The following is a 6,000-nucleotide window of genomic DNA, read 5'->3' as shown; positions in this document are numbered from 1 at the left end:
ACAGCATTGAATTTCCAGAGGTGTTGATGAGATTATCTTAATCAGGATGTGTTACATTCATTTCACTTGTCTGCCCAGGCCTTCACATTGCCAGAACTCTGCTGCATTGTGAAATGAATGCTTCAGGAGTTGAGGAGGTAAGAATGCTGCTGAACTCTGGGCATTTATTAGCGAACAGAATCTTGAATAATTCCTGAAGTGAGGTCCTAGAGTTTAGATAACTGACCTGCAACAACCAAACCAGTTTCTGTGCGTCTAGATTCACATGTATCTAGGAGCAAATAAGAATAGCAGCTTTACTTCCCTAAGGGGTAGAGGTGAATAGGAAGGGATTTTCCATGGTAAGTGGTAATGGGTTCATAGGCATTAGACATATAATTTCAATTTAGAAATCATGGCATCTATCGTTGCAGGGTTTGAATTAGGTCTCTGATATCAATTCTGGAATACCTTCACGTGAGCTGATTTTCATGTACTGACGAGCAATGCTTCTCCAAAACTGGGATCAAGCTTGTTATTAAGCTTCTTCATTTCTCAGAAATTTGAATAAAAAACAAAAAATCTGAGCATTGCTGCAGTCTGAGTCTCCACAAGCTGCTTCCACACAGGACAAGGCAACATCTTTGGTGATGCATCAGCTCAGATTTTCAAACAAGGAGCTTGTCAGTTGCTTGAAGGGAGAGATAACGTCGCACAAAAAACTGCATCAAACAATTCAACATTTGGAGAAGGTGATCCTCACTATCCTGATCTTCACTGGCGTTCCTTATAAGGCATTATGACAATTTCACTTGTTTTAGTCTGCTGCTGATCTGCTCTTTGGTTTTAACTTCTGAACAATAAAGTCTCCAATTCACTGATTGGTTTCCTTATTTAGACACAGGAAGAGCGATATCAGTTCAATGAGCAGTAGTCTCCTTGCAATTCTCCACTGATAGAGACTCCCGAAATCACTGCAAATGCAGAACTTCCTAATCTCTGTGTTCTGTCATCCGTTCCAGTTTCATACCATTTGTAGTTATGATAAGAAATCAGGCAAGTCAGTTGCAAAGAATGGTCAACAGAAGTGAAATATTAACTCTTGCTATCCCACAGACGATGTAAGACACGCTGAGTCATTTCTGTTTCTGAGATACAAATGAAGCCTGTTTTTGCGACAACTTTGAATGTTAAGTGGTGACCTGAGAGAAGTCACGCAAGACACTAAAATGAAGTGATAAACTGTTTCAGTTCGTTGTGGATTCTGCAATGAGTCTGAAAATGAGGTTCAGAGTATTCAGGACAGATGTTAGTGAGCACTTCTACACACAATATTTGGGAGAGGTTTGGAACTCACTTCCACAAACGACAGTAGATGCAGGGTTTTTATTTTCGTTGCCAGAATCAATCTGTGATTGTTTACATCTATCTCGAAGGACAATAGCAGCAGAAACAAGAGAAAACTGTGACCGCAAATCACCTGTCAGGAATCTTGCCTTTCTGAGTTGGAAGTATCTGGCTATTCCTGAATCCTGGAACTCCCTCGCTAACAGCATCATGGCTCTACCTCTGTGTTAAGTTCTCTCAAGTTTCTGTAAAGTAGCTCATCATCTCAATCACTGGAGTAATTAGGGATGGGCAGTGAATCGAATGCCATTGAGTGACCTCGATACGCTACGAATGAGTTTCGAACACCTGAAGGTTCTACGTGGACGCCCGCAAACGATTGGGAGAAGGGATTAGTGGAGCAGGGCGTTTGAATAAAGTAAAAGGCAATGATGACTGGAGGGCGTGAGGTTGTACGTGAGAGAGGAAGTGGTGATGCAAGGCTCATTGTTGGAATTAATGGGTCAGCCTTTCCGGGCCACGGTTTACAGTGACTTACACAACACTGCTGATCAATTCACCACAATGATACTGTTCTCTTGGCATGGTATTCCTTCTGTGCATATTAACGTGGTTAATGGGCCCCGAGAGGATGAACGTATCTTCTTTATCCTGTCGGCTTAAACAGACGAATATATCAGTTTGAAACGAACGCAATACGAGATTAGCTCTTTCTGTGCATTTATACTGGAGAATGTCCAGGTGTGAATGTTTCTTTTCTGTATCAGTGGAGGTTAGTTTAAATTCTTATGGAGCAACTTTAATAAAGTAACAAATGTCCAAGTTACTGTGATTGAACAGTTAATTAAATGCACATATGGATTTGAACAGCATTATCTGCGCTGTCACCATTGATGAATTCGTTAAAGCGTCTGGTAATAACGAGACTAGTATTGGGTCAAATCCTGGCGTTTCATGTCCTGTACATTGAAGGATGGTTTCTTAAACTTCTTGAAAATGCTGCATTGTTGATCCACCATACCTAAAGAGCATGCTTCGTGTGTTTGAGCTCAGCGCATTTTTATTTCGTGTTACCATGTCCTGCCGCCTGCTGTGGCCCCATCAGTCAATGCTCGATCCTGCTAATTCAACGGAAAGATTCTTTACTATGTTCCACAAGGACGTTTCAGTTAACAGTCGAATGCGCTGAAACTTCCAACCTAACAACTTGGACGATCCTCTAAAGTAGTCCGTAACCAAATTCCAAATTCAATCTGCCATTCCCTGAACGACTACTGTCCTCTATTAGTTTTACTTTTCCAAATGAAAGACTGAACCATTCATTATGGAGACATTGTAACAGTCTGATGCTCCCACGACAGATACACTGTGAACCAGGTCACCTGCAACAGGGACAATCTCCCTTTTTGCCTCTCAGTGTCTTGTGTGTTCCAGAGATTTTCATTGTCGCAGAGTCCAGATGAAGTTTCTATTCCTCATGTACAGGAGCGAGAATTGTTTCAATGTCTCAGACCAGTTCCTGTCCCGAGAACATCAGAGTCAATGTTCCGGCCTCTGCTTGGTCCGACAGTTCACCCTCTGCATTCTCGTCTGATTCCACTTCCCAAAGAGTTTCTCAAGATTCCCAAAGCTGGTGCCTGGATTGGTTTGTTTCCTTAACATTTTTCCAACTGCTAATTGACAATATTTTCGCAATATCTCTTCAGAATCCTCCGGCCTGCACCATGTCCAGTGATGAGAAGTCCCGTTTGGTGGAGAGATTCCCGAGGCTGGTGAGTTTCATTTTGGAACAAAGATGGTTAACTGACAATTTCCTGCGGTTGATTGTAATGATCGGAGAGGAAGCGGTGGCGAATGAGCACTTTGACGAGCTGGATGAAGTGTTGCCACTGGCCAGAGTCAGTGAACAGAGGATAGGGATTAAAGGAATATAACGAAAAGCAGTCTTCTGCTTTGTACGTTCAATAACAACTGCAGAAACCCGATGTGTCAAGCAGTGTTTCTGGAAAGGGAAACAGAGATAATGTTTTAAGTATGGTACATTTCTGATGAAGAACCCGAGTTTCCAAAGTCTAATCAAATTACCGGCCTGGTTTGCAAAAGTTTGAACTTTGAGCGAAAATTCGCATAGCGTAGTCAGCAGGAGTCGGACCTACGCGGGGAAACCCCAATGGATTTTGAAGCTATCGCCTTAACCACTCGGCCATGAGTACTGACTAAAAAGCAGAGTTGAGCATTTACCAAATCAGCCGTGATCTCATTGAAAGCATTCGCTGACTTCTTGGGCTAAATGCTTCCATCTCCTCTCATAACTCTGCTGTCATTTGTAAGGTGCGAGACACCAATGTAAAAGAAAAAAGGCACAAAGTTAGGAAAAGATATTTGCAGCCAGACTGAGACAAAATTATTGAATGAAAGGAAAATCAATTTGCAAGATCTCTTTGCAAACATGACCAGCAGAGCTGATCAAGGGAGATATTGATCTAAGTGTTCTTGGACATGAAACAATCAAAGGTTAGTGACATATTCATTTCTTTTTCTGACGAACGAAATGGTCTTTCCAGATGCTTACAAAGAAAGAGATTTTTCCCAATAAAAGACGGCAATTAAGTCCCATCTAACGCTGACACCATCGTGAGCGCTGCTGTTTCACAGTGCCACAGAGTCAGGTTCAATTCCCGCCTCAAACAACTGAATGTGTGGAGTTTGCACTTTCTCCCAGTGGCTGCATGCGCTTGCTCTGGTTTTCTGCCACAGTCCAAAAATTTACCAGTTAGGTGAATTGGCCGTGCTAAAATGGTGGGGTTAATGGAAAGGAATGCATTTGGGCTGGGGCGAGTCCAAACACATTTTACATCCTTATCTCCTGAATCAAAGTAATCTCTAACCATTGCATAATTGTAACGGAAACTGGGCTTTTCTCATGTCATTTTCCAATATTTATTGATCGTTTACTATGTTGCAATTGTGCACGAGAAGAGGAGAACAAAATAGAGGCAGGTGGTCCTGTGTTTCAAACGCACGGAATTGCAACTAAAACGCAGATTACTGCACACAATGCGATCACCGAACCGTCAGGAAGCACACAATAAGTACAATGCAGGAGGTCATGTCAGGAACAGGACTAGAAACACAATATAAATACTTCTCTTGGGTACTATTTTGGATGTATTTCTCGATGAGCTATCGTGTCTTACAGATGCTCCACCGTGAGTTACCTCACACAAGGAAGTAACCAGTGATGCAGACGGTCATATAATCCGAGTTCCAAGTCCCGGAATCAGAGACACTCATGCCCTGTGTGTACCTACAAGGAACAGCTCTGCATGGGGTTTACAGGGTAACTGAACTGCATGATTGCAGCTCGATGGTCGTCTGTCTGCTTCTCCTGTAAAGTTTTCTGTGCAGCCCCTGCGTGCAATCCTGTTAACTACATTTGTCCGGCACAAGATGGGCATTGGTCATTTGTCTCTGAGAGACGCTGTTGATTTATGTGTTGTCATAATTTCGAGTGTACGGAGGAATCTGGCTGTCAGTTCCCAGAAACTTACTTTCATAAATGGAAGCGTGCTTTTTAACTTGCCGCGTGGCATATCCTCGTTGCGAAGTTCGTGCACTGCGAATCACGTTGTGGGACTATCCAATTTTGGCAAAGAATTTTTGTGGCAGTCACGAGTTTCCACGACCAGCTATCTCGATTAGCAATATGGACAAATGGCAAGAACTACAAATTCGATTAGAGCAGCACAAGGTTAATGTGTCAGGGCAAACAGAAGGCAGACAGAAAATTTCTGGATGTAGGGCAATCAGCCAAGGTGCCTTTTCATATGAAAGTCTGTGCATCAGTAGAATCTGGGACCCAAGTTGTGTATGTTGGTTATTCATATTCCAGACAACTTGTGTTGTTCCCCGTTTACTCTGGAAGTGAATAGGCATAGTTATTTCACCGTTATTTCGAAAGAAGATCCTGCATTGAATCTGTTTGCCGTTTTTTGATGCTGTGGCGAAAAGGTGGGCAATCGCGATGTGAAACGTTTCTATACTTCTTTCATTTCCTTCATCACTGTCCTGGTGAGAGAGAACGGTGATTGGCTCTCCCGATCAGATGGAGGCACCGGCGCATTGATGGCTTCATTTAATCACAGATATACTTGGAAGTGTTCACTTTTAATGGTTCGTTGTTGTTGTGTTTTGTTTTATGATATTTGAGCACTTTCTCGGACTTGGCAATACTCTGAATCTCCAGTAGGTTTGGAATTGCCTCGCTATTATTTGTGCCAGCAGTTCATGTCAGAGACGACTCACAGTGCCTCACAGACAGCACTTAAGCTTCGGTGTGTCTGATCATGGTACTGCCTTTTCAGTTTTGATTCTGTTCCACGTAAAGAGCTGTCAGGTTTTGAATTCGCTGGAGAGCAAAGTGGGTAATACGATATGTGAGGTATTTTTCTTCAGCCAAATTCTCTGACTGTGAACTTGGAAAAGTGTCAAGAAGAATGGTCCTTGGCAAGAAATATGCAGAAAACCTTCATCTCTGGATCGGTTGGGTCCATCCACCTTCCAAACAAAATAGCCAAACTCGCTGGCTGAGTAACAAACAGCAGGCGATTTTTGCAAATGGTGTATTCAAACCGTTGCCGGTGGCTCGACCATCTCAGAGCTGTCGATCATGGA

Source organism: Chiloscyllium punctatum, chromosome 28 (genome assembly GCF_047496795.1).
Source record: "Chiloscyllium punctatum isolate Juve2018m chromosome 28, sChiPun1.3, whole genome shotgun sequence".
In the NCBI taxonomy this organism is placed as follows: Eukaryota; Metazoa; Chordata; class Chondrichthyes; order Orectolobiformes; family Hemiscylliidae; genus Chiloscyllium; species Chiloscyllium punctatum.
Note: the sequence above shows the minus strand (reverse complement) of the source record.